Here is a 22799-nt window from a genome sequence, read left to right on the forward strand (position 1 = left end):
ATGGATACACTTTGTTGTATATTAGAGGCTTTTATATGTCTCAATTGTGTAAAAGGGGATGTAAATGAAAAGAGTATTCAAAGTGTTAGTTTTAATGTCAAGAGAGAGTTCAAATGATTTACTGGATTGATAAATAGATAGTCAGAGATTGCATGCAATTAGTTGATCAACGACCATAGGCTTATATCCCAACAGAGTAATTGATTTATATCGATGGGATATAGGTACAGGGACAGAGATACTGTTTAGATATCAATCCACTAGAGAAAAGAGAAATACCATCGTTATTGTCATGTTATACTATGTTATTCATGTTTTAAGAGTTAGATGGTATTTAATGATTTCAAAGTCATGTTTTACAGAGTATGATATGTATAGATTGTTATGTAAGAGTTCCACTTGCTGAGTTTTATACTCATTCCAGTTATTTCATGTGATGCAGTTAAGAGTGACGAGCCGGGACGTTGATTGGAGCCGAGGTCATATGTACAAGAAGATGGAAGGAAGAAAGATAGTTTGTTAGCATTTTGACATGAATACAAAATGATATTTTGTATTTTGATACAACACTTTATTGATCCTGTATATACTTTTGATTGTATATATTGAAAATATATTCATGTCAAGAAATTTTAAATCTTTCCTTCCTCTAAGTAAATTTTTTAAAATTCTGCTGTTATTTTATAAAATCAGTCATGGGCGTTACAGTACCCAACCTCACCACCTGATGACTCCTTGAGCCGGTAAACGAGTCAAAGCATAGCTCTAGCATATAGAGCCTCAGTGTTGTCCCGGATCGTAAGGACTAATGGGGTACAATCACAACCACGGACTTATCCTCTCGATGAATGATAACCACTTGGAAATTTTGAGGGAGGTTTGTTCGGTATAATCATCATATGACTACCCATATACATGTTTGGACATCTCTATGACCTTACCAAGAAACGCAGTACACAACATTACAGATGCTAGTCTCGAGCTCAAGCGACATTTATCCATGTTTTAGGTGGCTGAATCGACTAGGAACGAATTTAGATCATACATTGTTTACAAATGAGTTTCAACATCGAATTAGGATTCATTTGTATTAAAGTATAATTAAGATCTTTATCTATGTTTGATAACATGTGTATACATATAAAGAAATAACAAACCATGAAATAATAAATTATATTAAAATAAAGATTGTTATTTACAATTGAGTCAATAAAATTCATGGCCAACAGTTGGCTTGCAGGGCATCTACTCTTACAATCATCCACTTGCCCTAGAGCCAACTACCCATAAAATTTAATCACATTGCTTCGAGATGCTTTTCAAACAATGGTCCTGGTAAGGGCTTTGTAAGCAGATCAGCAACATTATCTGCAGAGGGTGTTAGAGTAGGTGCCCGTCGAGCCAAGTGTTGATCGAGTGTTCACAATGAAGCTCTATGTATGAACAGTATTTATTTTAATAATATTTGAAATTATTATTTTGGCACATCTTTATCTGTATACCCATGCTAGTTGCATAGATAAAGCCCTTGAATATACAAATAGTAGAAAGAATATAAGATGCTCATATGATGAGTATCATGAAACTCATATTTGGAATACTGTATATTCTAAACAGTTCATAGTCGATTCAGCCGCCACTAAGAAGGATATAGGCCGCTCGAGTTCGAGACTAGTATCTGCGATGTGATTACCATGTTTCATTGGTAGGGGACATTGTGATGTCCGAGCATGCAGATAGGTGCTCCTGGTAGAGTGCACTGAACAACCCTCCATAAAGGACTTTCCAAGTGGTTCTCACTTATCGAGTGAAAAAGTCCTAGTTTATGGTTGTACACCATTAGTCCTTATGACCCTGGACAACATTGAGACTCTATGTGCTAGAATTACACTTTGACTTGTTTACCGACTCTCATGGGGTCATCAGGTGGCAAGGTTGGGTGTTCTGTCAAAACATATAGGAGTCGATGCATTGTAGTCGGGGATTCACCGCTTACCTTCGGGTATGGATATCCTATGTGTTCTCATGTATGTGTAGTATGAAATCTCTGATCAGAGTATGGTGGTAATTATGAAAGGGGTTTCATATATTACATTATCGATGCAACTACGACATGACACATAGTATCGATTCATTGACAACTCTCGATATACCAATGGTTGTCGAATCGGTCGGGATATATGAGTTGAAGGGACCGTACTGTACGCTAACCATAATTGAATGGTTCTTGCAGGCACTATCATTTGATACCTAGGGAATCATGTAAGCGATGCTGCTAGGCTTTTAACATGATTGGTTGGGTACTATCAGACTTGAGTTCTGACGTTCTTGTTATCAACTTGTTATCAAGGAGTTGATAAGTAAGAATGAAGCAATTGGGGTATGCTCATATAAGGACATGTTTAGTCCGAATCACATGGAGATGTGAACCCACGGCTAGTTGTATCAATGAACCATTGAGGGCCACACAAGTACTAGCTTTCTAGATCCCGTTGAGAAGTAAAATAGTTCAATGTGTTGAACGGCTTATAAATGAGTTTATAAGCGTAAAGAAAAATAGAAGTATGACTTCTATTAGAGAACATTGGGCCTTGTAGAGCCCAATAATAAATAACTATTAAACTAGTGGGCTTGAGTAAAATCAAGTAAACTTTAAATGGACTCAAATATGTTTGGGACATTTAAATAAAAGTCCATGGGCTTTGTAAATGTTACAAGCCCACTTAAAAAGCATGCTAGGGAGGTGAAGAGTTGAGGATTACTTTTTCATTAAAAATTGCATGGCATGCTAAATGTGACTACTACTCTTCCTACAACCAAGGCAACTCATCCCTCTCCCATTACCTCACCTTGGCCGAAACTTCATCAAGATTTTCTCCCAAAAATTCTCTCAATTTTCTTCTTCAAGAGTTGAGGAAAGAAATCACTTCTCCTTGAAAAATCCTTTTGGTTTTCTAGTGCAAAATAAGAGGGGATCTTATTAGCAAGTGGTGGGCCTAATTTTGAGCAAGGTGTGCTCAAGGAAAGCTTGTAGAAGTTCATCCTTTGAAGAGCTAAAGTGTTTACACTTTAGTTGGAGCCATCATCAATCTTGAGAGATTGATAGGTAAATTTCTAAACACCCTATGAATATCATAGTTTGTGTTTTTGTATATGTTACCTACTAGTACTAAGGTGCTCGATTTTTCTCTTGCAAAAACCGAAAATTTTGTACCTTCCGTTGCGCATTCGGGCACCTAAAATCGATCCCTATCAAGTGGTATCATGAGCTAAGGGTACTAGTTTTATGTAGCATATACATAATATTATATTGAGATCAATTTCTACCGAATGAGATGAAAATTTGCAACAAAAATCAAGGCCATGTGAGGGGATATTTCGGGTAGCTCGGGCTGCCCATTTCGGGCAGCAAGGGCAGCCCGAGGGGCTGCTCGAACAACCCTTATTTTTAATAAGAAAAAAATTTTTTGTTGCCGAAATCCAGCGACGGCGATGACGACTAGGGTTTCCAAAAGTGTTTTGGATTATCAAAGTGTCATGGGCCTTGAGTTGTTGGGCCATTTGATGGCTAACACATTTGTGAAATTTAAATTGGTCAAAATATTTTTGGGTGAAAAATGAATTTTTGGGCTCTTAAGTTTAAATTTACAAAAGTTGCAAATATTTTCTCATGTAATAAATAATTGAAGTTGGACTTTAATTATTTATAGTAAATGGTGATTTACAAGAAATTCGGTTATAAATAAATTAATTAGAAAGTAGACAAAGGTGTTTGTATACTTTGTTAATTTAGTTTATAATCGTGGCGGTTAGTGATTGGATCAAGACATATAATATTGGATCAATTAATTATTGTGATAATTAATTGATGGTGTATGATATGTGATATTATGCATGAAGGATGATCAAAAGACCAAGCCCAATTTGCTAGGTGTATGCTAGGATATTTTGTGTTGAATGATTGTAAAAATTATCAATTTATAAAGTGGACTTGGTTTATGGCCCGTTCCCACCCCATGAGATGTATCCCTATTTGCCATGGATATTTATTTGTAAATATTAGTATATTGGATGATTAAGATTGGAAGATGGTGGCCATGATGATTATGAAGATCGAAGACATGTAAATATTGGAAGCTAATGTAATAGTTGCATTTGCATCCCTTGCATTTCCCTAGGATTGGACCTAGGCCCGTGCTTAGCTCACACGGGCCATTAGTTTTGGGGCGATTGATCATCCTTGTTTTGTTTACTGTTTATAATATATGCATGATATGTTATAAATAATGAGTATGTGCGTTATCTATATATATATATATATATATATAAAAGATGAGTTTTTGCCAAAAATAGTAATTTCCCGCCAAAATGTCATTTCTAAAAGAGGAAAGATTTATCATCAATATTTACATATGTGCACTGCAATAAATGATCCCTTCAATTATTGTTTGCATTGATTATATCAATTCATGTAATTCAATTTCGAATTTAATTAATTTTTATATTAATTTCAAATGTAATTTATGTATTATATAGGTTTTTTTATTTTTTTACTCAAATTAAAACTAAACTATATTAAAAAATGTTGCATTAATTATATCAATCAGTTTAAGTAAAAACTGTATAAATAAATTTAAAATAAAGATGATTGCAATATCACTCGTGAGGTAAATCATTCAAAAATAAATTTTGCTATTTTAAGTAATTTACTGCTCAAATTACTTACTAAAAAAGAAATACAATATTTAATTAGTTTATTTAAATTTTTTTAAAATAAAATTGGTTGAGTGTTAAAAATTATCATTATAACAAAGTTTTCTAATGGACATTAATTTACTATTTAATAATCATAAATTTTTTTATCCCAAATACATATTATTTCGAAATTACCTTAATTTGAAAGAATTATTGCATTGTAGTTTTCTTCCAAAACTATATGTATATTGTATATCTTGAATTTTAAAAATTCAAATAAGATAGCACAAGAAAATTAAAAGAACTAGATTCAAAAGAGTTTCAAATGGACATTAAATTACTTTCAATAAACATGTATATTACCCTCAATAATAAAAAATGTTTGACAATCAATGCATGCAGTTCGGGTTTTCCATAATTTGAAAGAGTTAATGTATGGTGTAATTCTATCAAAAGCATCCAATGTATACTTTTTGTCCATTGGGATGTCTTATTTGAATTTTAAATTATAAATAATGCAATATTGCACATTATATTAGAAACCAATTTTATTAAAATTTATCTTATTAAATTTATCTATTCCAAAATTGAATTCTGAAATGACTCTTCTTTTCAGCACTATATATGAGTTGAATCATTTCAAGATGTAATGTTCATTTAAATTTAGATTTGTTCTTTGTTATGAAATACCTATATATGGAAACAACGAAAACAACGAGACATTAAGTTTGAAATCTATCTTTCATGATCAAAAAGTAAAAAATATTATTCTTTTATTTATATAAAATTTTAATTATTACTTATTACTAATGTGATAATTTTCTTCTATATTACAAAGTTTACATATACATGATAGTATGATGTCCCGTAATGGAAATGATTAAACCGATTCAAAAGAAAGCAAACATCTTATTAGAAGACACCTTATAAAATTTGTTGACATTGTTTTGGAATACACATTGTAAATGTTAATAAAATAACTTTTCTGATTTATACATAATCTACTTATTATCACATGTTTCATTTTTTTCGGAATAATAGGCTGTTGTGTATATTACGAAGAGATTTTGTAAATTAAATCACAACCCATTTGGATAAAGATATTGATGAAAAAATTATTGTTATAATTCAAATGTGTCAAACACGTGTCATGTCACAAAATTGTTTGTGAATGTGGATTTAGACGAAATTACTGAATTTTTAAAAAAGTATTTCTCATTAATTTTATTGAATGTGATTTAAAAATATTTTCTTATAACATGTTAAAAAATAATAATATATAACTTCTCGAAAAGTAAAGAATTAAATATGTATTAAGGTTGATGGCCGTCATCAATACTATAAACACGATAAGCATCATGTTATTGCCTTAGGCTAACACGATCTAAAATTTTGATATATGATAGTGATTATTAGCCAAAAAAATTAATCGACATGCGTTGTATTTAAGAAATATTTTAAAATTAGCGAAAAAATAGTTTTATTTTTATTTTTATAATTGTATTAAAATTTAAATGTAATATCATCCCGTGCATCGCACGGGTTAAATATTAGTTATTATGATAATAACAAAGTTGCATGAATCCGGCAAACATACGATCAAACATGGCGAGCTTTTAAATAAAATTAATGATGAGACCTTTCAAAATTAACTCATTTTGAATAAGATTCAAAATTAATATCAAGCCCGAAAAGGGGAATTATAAATTTGTTTATAATTTTCATGTCTTCCATCGACAATGGGTGCATGATGAACGCTACCCGTACTCGGGGCTCGACTCATATTATTGGGGGGGCCCTGGGTGCCGGAAAGCTGTGACATCCATTGACATGGTGATGTGAACTACGTGGAACTCCCATGATTTCGGCTCATATTATTGGGGAAACTCACGGTGACCGTCCATTAAGGTTCAACATCGATGGGTAAGGCTTGACACGTAAAGATGAACGACGTCATATTATTGGGTCCTAATCAAACGTGAGACAAAAGTTTGCGTAGAGGGTTGCATGGTGATGCAATTGGAAACTACCTTTTAGGAATTGTGATTGGCTGATATTATTCGGGATCATAATTCGCTAATTGGACTTTGCGTACCTACTGAGGAAAGGAGTTTCCCGTTTTCACTAGAGGGTAGTGAAAGATGTCAAAACAGTGGGAGTAAACATTTATAAAGTAAAAGTCCATACTTTATATCTTATTAAATATTTTAAAATAGTCATTAACATTTATCTGTTTTACTTTTCAGTACAAAATTTGACAATGTCTTCAATTCGCAATCCGCTTTCTGCCATACTCGAAAAACACGTATTAACCGGACCTAATTACATCACTTGGCTAAGAAATCTGAAAATCGTCTTGAACTCGGAAAAGATTGCATATACACTGACTGAGTCGCCCCCTACTGAGGCTCCGACTAGCTGCACTCCTGAGGAATTGCAGACCTACAAAGATTGGTGTGACCATGACTTGAAGGCCAGGTGTTATATGCAGGCTTCTATGAATGATGAGTTGCAGAGGCGTTTTGAGGATGCAAAGAGTGCTGCTGACATTCATTTGCACCTCAAGGAGCTCTTTGGAGAGCAAACACGTCCTCTTAGGCATGCTACCGTCAAGGAGCTGATCACTTTGCGCATGCGAGATGGGGCCTCGGTCCATGAGCATGGCCTAAAGATGATTGGGCTCGTGGACAAACTCGTTGGCATGGATTTGATATTGCCTTCGGAGTTGACCACCGACGTGTTGCTGTTATCGCTGCCTAGCTCATTTGATCCTTTTTGGTGAACTTTAACATGAACAAGATGGAGCCGACCCTTGAGGAGTTGGTGAACATGCTTGTGACCTTTGAGTCCACCATCAAGAAAGAGAAGCCGGTTCTTTTTGTGGGCTCTTCATCTGGTACGAAGATCGGTCCACCTGGGAAGGGAAAGAAGCGTTCTTTCCAACGTCCCAAGAAGAACGTGCCCTTGAAGAAGCAGACTCCGGGTCCCGTTGTGGCAGCCATACCAGTGAAGGCTGACAAGACTGTTGACATCTGTCATCACTGCAAGAAGCCTGGACATTGGAGGCGTAATTGCATGGAATATCTGGCCCAGAAGAGTTCTGGAAACGGTATGTTCTATATTGAAGTAAACATTTCAATTAACTCTACTTCTTGGGTATTGGATACCGGATGTGGCTCACATCTCTGTAATGATTTGCAGGCGATGGGAAGATGTAGGAGGCTCAGGGAAGGTGAGACCTTCTTGAGGATGGGCAATGGAGCAAAGGTTGCTGCCAAGGCTGTGGGAGATGTTTACTTGCATTTGAACAATGATTTTAAGTTGATTTTGAGAGATGTTTTGTTTGTACCAGACTTGGTGAAGAACATTATTTCCATTTATATGTTAGATAAAGATGGATTTTCTTGTTTATTTAGCAAAGGTGTTTGCAACATTTACAAGAATGAATGTTTAATTGGTACTGGAGAACTTGAAAACGATCTCTACACCTTAAAATTGAAAGATATTCCACTTAACAATGTCCAAGCTATAACAACAAAAAAGCGCAAACAAGATACTCTAAATTTGGCACAATTATGGCATGCTCGATTAGGACATATTTCCCTAAGAAGGATGAACAAGCTAGTGGGAGTGTGCATGTTTGATATGTCTAATATTAATGCTCTCTCGCAATGGACTCCACCCGCTACACCACAGTTGAATGTTGTTTCGGAGTGTCGTAACCGGACTTTGATGGACATGGTTCGGTCTATGATGGGGTTCACGGAGTTTCTGCCATCCTTTTGGGGATATGCGCTTGAGACAGCGGCACTGTTGTTGAACAATGTCCATTCAAAGGCAGTTGACAAGACACCATATGAGATATGGATGGGTAAGCCACCCAAATATTCTTATCTTAGAATATGGGGGTGCCCTGCTTATGTGAAGCAGGTAGTGGGAGATAAATTGGATAGTCGATCCATTTTATGTTACTTCGTGGGATATCCAAAGAATTCGGTTGGATACTACTTCTATCATCCCAAAGAAACAAAGGTGTTTGTTTCTAGGAATGCAACCCTTTTGGAAAAGGAATTTCTATTGGATAGAAAAGGGGAGATGATAGAACACGAAGAGGTTCGAGAGACACCCACAATTATAGAACCCACACCCGAAGAGCCAAGAGAGGAGATACAATCTCCTAGAAGATCCGAGAGAGTCTCGAGACCACCTATGAGGTATGGTCTGCTTCTTGAAGAGGGCCATGATGAGCCTATCCATGGATGTGATCCAAGGACCTTCAAGGAAGCGTTATCTGATGCCGATTCATCCAAGTGGCTTGAAGCGATGGAATCTGAGATGAATTCCATGCATTCGAACCAAGTGTGGAATCTCGTTGATCCACCTGAGGGAATTGTTCCCATAGGGTGTAAATGAATTTACAAGAGGAAACTTGGGGCGGATGGGAAGGTATTGACCTTCAAGGCGCGATTGGTGGCAAAAGGATATACTCAAAGACAAGGAGTTGACTTTGAGGAAACCTTTTCTCCAGTTGCAATGTTCAAGTCCATAAGGATTTTGCTAGCCATAGCTGCATGGTATGACTATGAGATATGACAGATGGATGTTAAGACAGCCTTTCTTAATGTGGATATTAAAGAATAGATTTACATGTCTCAACTTGAAGGGTTTACATCTATCGGAAGCGAGCATATGGTATGCAAACTTCAAAGATCTATTTATGGTCTAAAGTAGGCATCTAGGAGTTGGAACCTCAGATTCGATAGTACAATCAAAGAGTTTGGTTTTGCTAAGAATCCTGAGGAACCCTGTGTGTATAAGAAGGTCAGTGGGAGTGCTGTGACATTCCTTGTGCTTTATGTTGATGACATTCTACTCATTGGGAATGATGTAGGGATGTTGTAATCAACTAAGATATGGTTAGCGAGTAAGTTCTCGATGCAGGACTTGGGTGAAGCATCTTTTGTATTGGGAATACAGATCTATAGAGATAGATCAAAAAGATTGCTTGGTCTCACCCAATCCACATACATTGATACCATCGTGAAGAGGTTCTCGATGGATGACTCCAAGAGAGGACATCTACCAATGTGTCATGGCGTGTCCCTATCCAAGTCTATGTCTCCCAAGACTGATGCAGAGATAGCGGCGATGACAAGCATTCCTTATGCATCTGCGATTGGTAGCATCATGTATGGGATGATATCTACACGTCCTGAAGTGGCTTTTTCACTAAGTGTAGTGAGTTGATATCAATCCAACCCTGGTCTTCCACACTGAAAAGCTGTGAAAGACATCCTCAAGTATTTGAGAAGGACCAATAAGTTGTTCTTGGTCTATGGGGGTGGAGAACTGAAATTGAAAGGCTATACCAACTCTAGCTTCCAAATCGATATCGATGACTCAAAGTCAACCTCTGGGTTCATATTCATGCTGAATGGTGCTGCTATCTCTTGGAAGAGTTCCAAGCAAGACAGTACTGCGGATTCCACCACTGAGACAGAACATATTGCTGCATCAGCTGCAACAAAGGAGGCTGTTTGGATAAGGAATTTCGTCCAAGAGTTGGGCGTCATTCCTAATGGAGTTGCTCCTGTCCCGGTGTTTTGTGACAACACGGGAGCCATTGCTCAAGAAAAGGAGCCGAGGTCTCATCAGAAGTCCAAACACGTATTGAGAAAGTACCACATCCTCAGAAAGATCATGGAAATAGGAGATTTCACGGATCTTTTCTACGACAAGTATTTCTCGGATGCACTTCGAGCTCGGAAGGTGACTTAGTTTTTAGAGCTTCGACAGGGTAGTATGAATGTTGACGAATACATTTTGAAGTTTGAGGAGGGCTGTCTGTTTGCCCCATATATTGCCTCGAATGACAAAGACAAAGTGCTCATTTCATTAGAGGACTTCGAGCAGAGATCAGGAGGGACATCAATATGTCTAAGGCGGTGACATTTAAAGAGATTGTGGCTAAAGCATTGTTAGCCGAGCAAGATGAGAAGGATATTGCTAGAGAGAGACAGGCGAGGCAGCAGACTATTGCTCAAAGAGGTCAAAGTTCGAGCCAAAGAGGAAAAGGCAGTTACAAGGGGAAAGGCAAGATAGAGCCGAGTTCTAAAGCACCGACAGTCCCATTTGATCCAGAGAAGCCATTGTGTCCCAAGTGCAGTAGGCATCATAGGGGTGTGTGTAGGTTTGGTACTCATACGTGCTACCGATGTGGTACTGCAAGCGATATCGCCAAGGACTGTCCGAGAGGATTGAGTAAAGAGAAGGTGCAGGGTCGCATCTTCACCATGACGAAGGAAGGTATAAACCCTGATTCTTCTGTGATCTCTAGCCCTATCTTAATTTCAGGCAGAGTAGTTACGACATTGATTGATACAGGTGCTACTCATTCTTTTATATCTGAACTATTTTTGAGATCTTTGGATTTAGTTCCTTCTGTTCTTCCCCTCCAATTTAATGTTGTATTGCCTTCTGGGGATGTGTTATACCCGACGTCTATTATGTATGTGTGTTCTGTTCAAATTGATGAGCGAGTGGTTTATGCGGATTTGATTGTCATTCCGATGGTTGTGTTTGATATTATACTTGCCATGGATTGGGTATCAACTTACCGTGCAGTGATTGATTGTGTTGCCAAGACGGTGAATTTTGCAGATGACGAAAATAAGGAAGGTATGCTCGCCAGTGCAGGTACTTCGCTGGTCCTTCCTTTTATTTCATGTCTTGAGGCTAGGGAGTTTTTGTTTAGAGGTTGTGATGGGTTTTTGGCTTCGATTGTTGATACGGATAGAATTGTGAAGTTGAATATTGATGATATTAATGTTGTGAGAGAGTTCCCTAATGTATTTGAGGATGATGTGCCGGGTTTACCGCCGGACAGAGATGTAGAGTTTGTGATTGATCTAGTTCCGGGGACGATTCCTATTTCCAAAGCTCCATACAGAATGGCCCCGACAAAGATGAAAGAATTGAAGACACAGTAGCAGGATCTATTAGATAAAGGTTTTATACGGCCGAGTTCTTCGCCTTGGGGAGCTCCGGTTCTTTTCGTTAAAAAGAAAGATGGGTCTTTGCGGTTGTGCATTGATTACAGAGAAATCAACAAAATGAACGATTAAGAATAAATATCCGTTGCCACGAATAGACGACCTTTTTGATTAGCTGCAGGGGGCTACAGTGTTTTCGAAGATTGATCTTCCATCTGGCTATTACCATTTGAAAGTTAGGGAGTCTGATATCCCTAAGACGGCGTTCCGGACCAGGTATGGTCATTACGAATTTCTTGTTATGTCGTTCGGTCTGACTAATGCTCCTTCTGTATTCATGGATCTTATGAACCGGGTGTTCAAGCCGTATTTGGATAGCTTTGTCATTGTTTTCATCGATGATATTTTGATTTATTTCAAGACCAGAGAGCTTCACACATAGCACCTCAGAGTCGTTCTTCAGTTGTTGAGAGAGAAAAGGCTGTATGCTAAGTTGAAGAAATGTGAGTTCTGGTTGGAGCAGATTTCTTTCTTAGGCCATATTGTCTCGAAGGATGGTTTAGCTGTTGATCCAGCAGAAATAGAGGCGATACAAAAGTGGCCTATCCCTACCACTGTATCAGAGGTACGCAGTTTTCTTGGTTTGACGGGTTATTATCGTCGTTTTATTTCAGTCTTTTCCAAAATTGCCCTGCCGTTAACCAATTTGATGAGGAAGACTGTGAAGTTTGAGTGGACCAATGAATGCCAAAGTGGATTCCAAGAGTTGAAAGATAGGTTGACGACAGCTCCGGTACTTGCACTGCCCAGTGGTACAGAAGATTTTGTTTTTTATACCGATGCGTCGAAGAAGGGCCTCGTTGCAGTGCTGATGCAACGTGGAAAGGTTATAGCTTATGCTTCTCGTCAGTTGAAAGACTACGAGAAAAATTATCCTACGCATGATCTGGAACTGGCAGCTGTGGTATTCGCCCTGAAAATTTTGAGACACTATTTATATGGCGAAAAGTGTGAAATTTTTGCGGACCACAAGAGTGTAAGGTATTTGTTTTCCCAGAAAGAACTCAATATGCGACAGAGATGGTGGTTAGAACTTATCAAAGATTATGATGTGACGATTAGTTACCACCCTGGGAAGGCAAATGTTGTAGCGGATGCATTGAGCCGTAAGTCGAGTTTCTCTTTGAGTTCTATGATCCAGAAACCGTTGTTGTTAGACTTGCAACGAGAAGAGATAACTTTGGTAGTACCGGGAACCATTGCTCGCTTTTCAGCATTGATCATTCGGGCTACATTGACGGACAAAATCCGTAGAGAGCAGGCCAATGATGCACAGTTGACAGAGATGAGAGCCAGAGCAGAAGAGAGAGGTAATTCAGAGTTTGGGATGAATAAAGATAGTTTGATGACATTCAGAGGCCGTATATGCATTCCTACTGGTGATGATATTCGGCGAGTTGTCTTGACAGAAGCACATACCGCGCCATACTCGATACATCCAGATAGTACCAAGATGTATCAGGATCTTTGAAGACTCTATTGGTGGCCAGGTATGAAGAAGGATATTGCCATGTTTATTTCTCAGTGTTTAACTTATCAGCAGGTGAAAATTGAACACCAGAAACCTGCTGGAACATTGCAGTCATTGCCGATTCCTCAATGGAAATGGGAGCACATTACAATGGACTTTGTGATTGGTCTTCCCAGAACGCAGAAAGGCTATAAATCTATTTGGGTTATCGTTGATCGGTTGACAAGTCATCGCATTTTCTCCCAGTCAAGACAACGTATTCCATGAACCAGTATGCCGAAGAGTACATAGCAGAGATTGTCAGACTTCATGGTGTTCCTGTGTCGATCGTGTCTGATCGTGACCCTAGATTTACTTCAGAGTTTTGGAAGAGTTTACACAGAGCCTTGGGTACACGATTAGCATTCAGTACATCACATCATCCCCAGAGCGACGGTCAATCAGAGAGAGTTATTCAGATTTTGGAAGATATGCTCAGAGCTTGTACTATTGACTATCTTGGTAGTTGGGATTCCAAATTGCCTCTGGTTGAGTTTACGTACAATAACAGCTACCAGACGATGATTGGCATGGCACCGTATGAAGCACTTTATTTCAGAAAATATAGATCCCCCTTATATTGGGACGAGATTGGTGAGAGAAAGATGTTGGGTCCAGAGTTGGTCCAATAGACAGCTGATGTTGTTGCTGTTATTCAAGAAAGAATGAAGACAGCACAGTCAAGACAGAAGAGTTATGCTGATGTAAGATGAAGGCCGTTGCAATTTTAGGTTGGCGATCACATGTTTTTGAAGATTGCACCTTTTAAAGGTGTGATGCGGTTTGGCAAAAAGGGAAAATTGAGTCCAAGGTTTATTGGCCCATTTGAGATATTGGACAGAGTCGGTGATCGAGCTTACAAGTTAGCCTTACCACCAGATCTTGATAGAGTTCATAATGTTTTTCATGTCTCCATGCTCAGGAAGTATATTGCGAATCCTTCCCATGTTCTTCGTCACGAGCCATTGGATTTGACGCCGAATTTGACGTACCAAGAGATTCCAGTCCAGATTCTGGATCGCAAAGTTAAAGTATTGAGAAACAAAGAGATCGACATTTTTAAAGTCCTTTGGAGGAATCAATTGACTGAAGAAGCCACGTGGGAACCAGAGGATGAGATGAAAGTAAAGTATCCTGAGTTGTTTGCGCAGTGACGTCAATTTTGGGGACGAAATTTCTTTAAGGAGGGGAGATTGTGATATCCAAGCTTGGAAAACGGTACGGTTTAAGATTTCTTATGTTTATGGATTATTTGGTCAAGTTTAAGTATAGTTTTGATGTTAAGGATTTCGATTTATGATTTATAGTATTGTTGATTTTAGATGATTTGTAGTTATATTGTAGCGACGTTGTGATTAAATTCATGATAATTTGTATGTTGAGCCAATTGGTATGAGGCCAATCGGAGTGGTTAGATAAGATATAGATGTGCAACTTTCATGTTGAGAGTGTTGCCAAATTATGAGGAGAAGCAACATTGCGATTCGATTTTAGTTGCAAAGTATGTTGTTGGCTTCAGGAGACGCTGCACCCGCGCCAGGAAAGCTACCGCACCCGCGGTGTTTGGACAGTAGGGATATCGCACCCGTGGTAGGAAACTCAGCGCACCTGCGGTCATTTCTTCCGAATTTTTGGATGTGGTTCAACCTACGTAGCGCACCCGCAGTGAAAGAGCTAGCGCACCTGCGGTGCGTGAACAGTGAAGTCGTGTTTTGAAGTTTTAAGTGATTAAATATAAGTGTTTGCTCATTTTTCCCTCATTCTTTTCCATTTTTCTCGGTTCTTCAGCTCAAGGGAGAGCTAGGGTTCTCATTTCTTTCTTTTGTTCCTTTGATTCAAGATCCTAGTTGGGTTATTGAAGTGAGAGCAAGATCATTTTGGAGTTAAGGAGCTAAGGTAATCTTGTGGTTTTAGTTATTCTTGGTTTATGGTGTTGGGGGAAATTATGGAATTTATGATTGTGTTGGTTTTATGGATTTTATGGTATGGTTATTTGATTATTAAGTTGTTGATGGTTCAACACATGGTTTATTGTTGTAGGATTTGTACCAAGAGATTACAATCAAGATTTCTATTAGTTGTAAGTGGAATTCATTTCTTGTGCTCACATGAAGTATATGTATGGTATTTCAATGGTTTTAACATGCTATTCCCTTCCACTTGATTCATGTTATGTATGGATACACTTTGTTGTATATTAGAGGCTTTTATATGTCTCAATTGTGTAAAAGGGGATGTAAATGAAAAGAGTATTCAAAGTGTTAGTTTTAATGTCAAGAGAGAGTTCAAATGATTTACTGGATTGATAAATAGATAGTCAGATATTGCATGCAATTAGTTGATCAACGACCATAGGCTTATATCCCAACAGAGTAATCGATTTATATCGATGGGATATAGGTACAGGGACAAAGATATTGTTTAGATATCAATCCACCAGAGAAAAGAGAAATACCATCGTTATTGTCATGTTATACTATGCTATTCATGTTTTAAGAGTTAGATGGTATTTCATGATTTCAAAATCATGTTTTACAAAGTATGATATGTATAGATTGTTATGTAAGAGTTCCACTTGCTGAGTTTTATACTCATTCCAGTTATTTCATGTGATGCAGTTAAGAGTGATGAGCCGGGACGTTGATTGGAGCCGAGGTCATATGTACAAGAAGATGAAAGGAAGAAAGATATTTTGTTAGCATTTTGACATGAATACAAATGATAATTTGTATTTTGATACAACACTTTATTGATCCCGTATATACTTTTGATTGTATATATTGAAAATATATTCATGTCAAGAAATTTTAAATCCTTCTTTCCTCTAAGTAAATTTTTTAAAATTCTGCTGTTATTTTATAAAATCAGTCAAGGGCGTTACAGTACCCAACCTCACCACCTGTTGACTCCTGGAGCTGGTAAACGAGTCAAAGCATAGCTCTAGCATATAGAGCCTCAGTGTTGTCCCGGGTCGTAAGGACTAATGGGGTACAATCACAACCACGGACTTATCCTCTCGATGAATGGTAACCACTTGGAAAGTCTGAGGGAGGTATGTTCGGTATAATCATCATATGACTACCCATATACATGTTTGGACATCTCTATGACCTTACCAAGAAACGCAGTACACAACATTGTAGATGCTAGTCTCGAGCTCAAGCGACATTTATCCATGTTTTAGGCGGCTGAATCGACTAGGAACGAATTTAGATCATACATTGTTTACAAATGAGTTTCAACATCGAATTAGGATTCATTTGTATTAAAGTATAATTAAGGTCTTTATCTATGTTTGATAACATGTGTATACATATAAAAAAATAATAAACCATGAAATAATAAATTATATTAAAATAAAGATTGTTTATTACAATTGAGTCAATAAAATTCATGGCCAACAGTTGGCTTGCAGGGCATCTACTCTAACAATCATCCACTTTCCCTAGAGCCAACTACCCATAAAATTTAATCACATTGCTTCGCAATGCTTTTCAAACAATGGTCCTGGTAAGGGCTTTGTAAGCAGATCAGCAACATTATCTGCAGAGGGTGTTAGAGTAGGTGCCCGTCGAGCCAAGTGTTGGCCGAGTGTTCACAATGAAACTCTATGTATGAACAGTCTTTATTTTAATAATATTTGAAATTATTATTTTGGCACATCTTTATCTGTATACAAATGCTAGTTACATAGATAAAGCCCTTGAATATACAAATAGTAGAAAGAATATGAGATGCTCATATGATGAGTATCATGAAACTCATATTTGGAATACTGTATATTCTAAACAGTTCCTAGTCGATTCAGCCGCCACTAAGAAGGATATAGGCCGCTCGAGTTCGAGACTAGTATTTGCGATGTGAGTACCATGTTTCATTGGTAGGGGACATTGTGATGTCCGAGCATGCAGATAGGTGCTCCTGGTAGAGTGCACTGAACAACCCTCCATAAAGGACTTTCCAAGTGGTTCTCACTTATCGAGTGGAAAAGTCCTAGTTTATGGTTGTACACCATTAGTCCTTATGACCCGGGACAACATTGAGACTCTATGTGCTAGAATTACACTTTGACTTGTTTACCGACTCTCATGGGGTCATCAGGTGGCAAGGTTGGGTGTTCTGTCGAAACATATAGGAGTCGATGCATTGTAGTCGGGGATTCACCGCTTACCTTCGGGTATGGATATCCTATGTGTTCTCATGTATGTGTAGTATGAAATCTCTGATCAGAGTATGGTGGTAATTATGAAAGGGGTTTCATAGATTACACCATCGATGCAACTACGACATGACACATAGTATCAATTCATTGACAACTCTCGATATACCAATGGTTGTCGAATTGGTCGGGATATATGAGTTGAAGGGACCGTACTGTACGCTAACCATAATTGAATGGTTCTTGCAGGCACTATCATTTGATACCTAGGGAATCATGTAAGCGATGCTGCTAGGCGTTTAACATGATTGGTTGGGTACTATCAGACTTGAGTTCTGACGTTCTTGTTATCAAGGAGTTGATAAATAAGAATGGAGCAATTGGGGTATGCTCATATAAGGACATGTTTAGTCCGAATCACATGGAGATGTGAACCCACGGCTAATTGTATCAATGAACTATTGAGGGCCACACAAGTACTAGCTTTCTAGATCCCGTTGAGAAGTAAAATAGTTCAATGTGTTGAACGGCTTATAAATGAGTTTATAAGCGTGAAGAAAAATAGAAGTATGACTTCTATGAGAGAAATGTATTTTTTAATTTATGAATGTGTTCCTAAATTAAAAGTAGGCCAAGGGAATAATGTATTTGAAAATTGTGATTTTCATAAACATTATTATGGACTAAATTAAATTAATTCAAGTGTTGAATTAATTAAACACTAGTGGGCCTAGTAGAGTCCAAATAATTAAATTAATTCAAGTGTTGAATTAATCAAATAACATTGGGCCTTGTAGAGCCCAATTAGAAATAAATATTAAACTAGTGGGCTTGAGTAAAATCAAGTAACTTTAAATGGACTCAAATATGTTTGGGACATTTAAATAAAAGTCCATGGGCTTTGTAAATGTTACAAGCCCACTTAAAAAGCATGCTAGGGAGGTGAAGAGTTGGGGATTACTTTTTCATTAAAAATTGCATGGCATGCTAAATGTGACTACTACTCTTCCCACAACCAAGGCAACTCATCCCTCTCCCATTACCTCACCTTGGCCGAAACTCTATCAAGATTTTCTCCCAAAGATTCTCTCAATTTTCTTCTTCAAGAGTTGAGGAAAGAAATCACTTCTCCTTGAAAAATCCTTTTGTTTTTCTAGTGCAAAATAAGAGGGGATCTTCTTAGCAAGTGGTGGGCCTAATTTTGAGCAAGGTGTGCTCAAGGAAAGCTTGTAGAAGTTCATCCTTTGAAGAGCTAAAGTGTTTACACTTTAGTTGGAGCCATCATCAATCTTGAGAGACTGATAGGTAAATTTCTAAACACCCTATGAATATCATAGTTTTTGTTTTTGTATATTTTACATACTAGTACTAAGGTGCTCGATTTTTCTCTTGCAAAAACCGAAAATTTTGTACCTTCCGTTGCGCATTCGGGCACCTAAAATCGATCCCTATCAGAGGCGACTCTTTTGACTGATATATCTCCTCTTCCCACAATCTCCCGGCTGATGTGGAACTTCCTCAGTACATGTTTGGATCGTTGATGAGACATTGGTTCCTTTGCTTGCGCAAGGGCACCAGTGTTGTCGCAGTACACCGGGACTGGATCAACTCCATTAGGAATATCGCCTAACTCTTGGATAAAATTCCTCATCCAAACTGTCTCTTTGACTGCAGCAGATGCAGCAATGTATTCAGATTCAGTGGTGAAATCCACAACGGTGTCTTTCTTGGAACTTCTCCAAGAGACAACCGCACCATTAGGCATGTATACAAAACTAGAGGTCGATTTCGATTCATCTACATCACATTGGAAGCTAGAATCAGTGTAGCATTCCAATTTTAATTCTCCACCCCCATAGACCATGAACAAGTTCTTAGTCCTTCTCAAGTACTTAAGAATATCTTTCACAGCCTTCCAATGCATTTGACTTGGGTTCGCCTGATATCTGCTTATAACACTCAGAGCGTAAGCAACATCGGGACGTGTCGATATCATACCATACATGATACTACCAATGGCTGGCGCATATGGAATACGTTTCATCATCTCTATCTCTTGATCAGTTTTGCGACACATAGCTTTAGATAGAGTAACACCATGACACATTGGTAAGTATCCTCTATTGGACTCTTTAATAGATAATCGCTTCAGAATGGTATCGATATAAGTGGCTTGGGTGAGTCCTAGCATCCTTTTTGATCTATCTCTATAGATTTGTATTCCCAATACATAGGATGCTTCACCCATGTCTTTCATGGAGAATTTACTTGCTAACCATACTTTAGTCGATTGCAGTAATCCAACATCATTCTCAATGAGTTGGATGTCATCAATATAAAGTACTAGGAATGTCACTTCACTCCCACTAACTTTCTTGTACACGCATGGTTTCTCAGGATTCTTAGGAAAAACAAACTCTTTGATAGTGCTTTCAAATCTGAGGTTCCAACTCTTTGATGCCTGTTTGAGATCATATATTGATCTCTGAAGTTTGCATACCTTATGCTCACTTCCTACTGATATGTATCCCTCAGGTTGAGACATATAAATTTCTTCTTTGATGTCTCCATTGAAGAATGCAGTCTTGATAAACATCAAAATTGTACATTAATTAAATGTTTTATAATATAAATATATAGTTTTTGTTTTATTAAATGTTTAAATATTATATGTTTTATAATAAATTGTATAAAATATAAGTTGTTGTGTTATTACAAGTTTTTACTATTTTTTACAGGTTCGATAAAACAAGAATAAACTTGGCGTTGCGAATGGGATTAAGATGATTCTTGGACCTGTAGAAAGTTGATGTTAATATCTACAATATTGGTGGCAAGCATGAGATAAAAATCCTATCACAATTGGGATCAAATTAAGCAACAAATAAAGTTACCAAAGGAGTGGCAGTTTTACCATGCTCTAGTATTTTGACCATATCTCTCAAATTACTTGGTCAAATGGTTTGAAAAAAATACCACAACTAGACAACTTAATTATCCACATGTTTCTTTTTATGTGAAGAAGCAAATTCGGAGAAGAAGATTTTCAAAAGTGATGTGTAATATAATATAATATCTTGGAACACCAATGAAGACTTTTGTGTAAAAAAATAATATTTTATTTGTGGTTGTCTCCCCAAATTTGGCTATAAATAGGGGTGCATTGTAATGTATTGAGATATCCCTCATTCTATGAACAAACCTTTGAGTTCATAATATTTCTCTCTATATTTTTCTTTTATTTCTTCATTTAAATATAATTAGCATGTTAATTTCATATTCAAAGTTTTACACTTTGAATAATTAATAGCTAACTTCCTAAAGTTGAGATGAAAAGGTGAAACTCTTGGCATGATAATAAGGTTACTAAAAGGTAAGAATCTTTGTTTTATATTATTTAATCATTATTTATTGTTTATGTTATATTTATTTTTTAAGCATTTTTATACCCTACTTATAAGTGGGAGTTTTGATTTATTGTTGCTATATGTTACACTAAATTCTTGGAACCATTTAAATGTTAGTTTGGTATTACCAACCATTTAAAGTGGATGCCTTGATTTATTATATATAGATATATTATAATATTAAATTCTTGGAACCATTTAAATGTTAGTTTGGTTTTACCAACCATTTAAATTGGATTCCTTGATTTATTATATATGAATATATCATAGTATTAATTTATTGGTACCATTTAAATGCTTGTTTGGTTTTCCAACCATTTAAAGTGGGAACATTGATTTAGTGTTTACAAATATATATAGCACAATAAATACTTGACCACATTTGTAAGTTTTGGTATATATTATATACTTATAAGATAATAATATATAACATAATATAAATATGATTATTTAATATATTGGAACCATTTTATTAAGTGGATTTCAATATTGTTCGTTGATGTTAACTTTATTAAAATACCAAGAGTGGATCCTTTAATCTCAACTACTTAAATTAAAATTTGAACAATTAAAAATTACCAATTAAAGATTCAAACAACTAAAAGAAAAAATAAATAAAAAGACATTGTAGTGGACTTGTAATTACCTTAGATTCCTCGTGGATACGATATTCGAACTCATCGAATTATACTACTTGTGGATAACCTGCTCTTGGGAGTGCAACAATCAAAGTCGCAACAAGTTTTTGGCGCCGTTGCCGGGGAAGTATAATTTAATTTCAAGTCTATTTAATTTTGTTTATAGTTTATTTTTCTTTATTTGAATTTTTCTTGCTTTTGTGTGTTTTTATTCTTTTGCATTTGCATTTGCATAAGCATTTGGTCACGTACACTTAGTGGTCGACTCATTCGAAATAACCCTTTATTTTTACAAAACATGGCGGAAGAACCCATCCAAGAAAATGAAGAAGAAATTCAATCTCAACATGATCATGATAGACGAACAACACTTAGAGATCACATGAATCCTACACGTACTAGTGCACCTTCATATCTAGTTTTTCCCCCTGATGCATCTCATTTCAATTTTAAGCCTGATATTATCTAACTTTTACCCAATTTTCATGGCTTAGATTCTGAAAATCCATACATGCATTTACGAGAGTTTGAAGAAGTGTGCAACACATATAATGATCTAAATTGTAGCATGAACACCATTCGACTTAAGCTTTTTCTTTTTTCTTTAAAAGATAAAGCTAAAACTTGGCTACAAAATCTTAGATCGGGATTTATTCGAACTTGGGATGAATTGCAACAACAATTTTTGAAAAAGTTTTTTCTATCTCATAGAACAAATTCTTTCAAAAGGCAAATCATCACTTTCACTCAAAAACAAGGAGAAACTTTTTATCAGTGTTGGGATAGATACAAAGAATTGCTTAATCTTTGTCCACATCATGGTTTTGAAATTGGAGAGTTGTTTCTCAATTTTATGAAGGCTTAACACTTAAAGATAGGCAAATGGTTGAATTTATGTGTAATGGAACATTTGAAGATAAAGATCCAAATGAGGCAATTGAGTATCTCGATTCATTAGCTGAAAATGCTCAAAATTGGGACACTATAGGTACAATCGAACCATCAAACAAGATTCAATCTCCTACATCTGGTGGAGGTATGTACACTCTCAAAGATGAACATGATCTTCAAGCTAGATTTACCTCTTTGGCAAGAAAAGTTGAGGCACTTGAATTGAAAAAGAATGGTCAATTAAAATCTGTTCAAGAAATTGTGTGTCACATCTGTGATACAAATGATCATTTTACAAAAGATTGTCCCACTTTGCCCTCTTTTAAAGAATGTCTCCATGAACAAGCCAATGTTTTGAACAATTTCAAAAGGCCAAATTTTGAACCATTTTCTCAAAATTACAATCCAGGTTGACGAAATCATCCAAATTTTAGTTGGAGGAATGAT

This window comes from Primulina tabacum, chromosome 18 (assembly GCF_025594145.1).
Source record: "Primulina tabacum isolate GXHZ01 chromosome 18, ASM2559414v2, whole genome shotgun sequence".
Classification (NCBI taxonomy): Eukaryota; Viridiplantae; Streptophyta; class Magnoliopsida; order Lamiales; family Gesneriaceae; genus Primulina; species Primulina tabacum.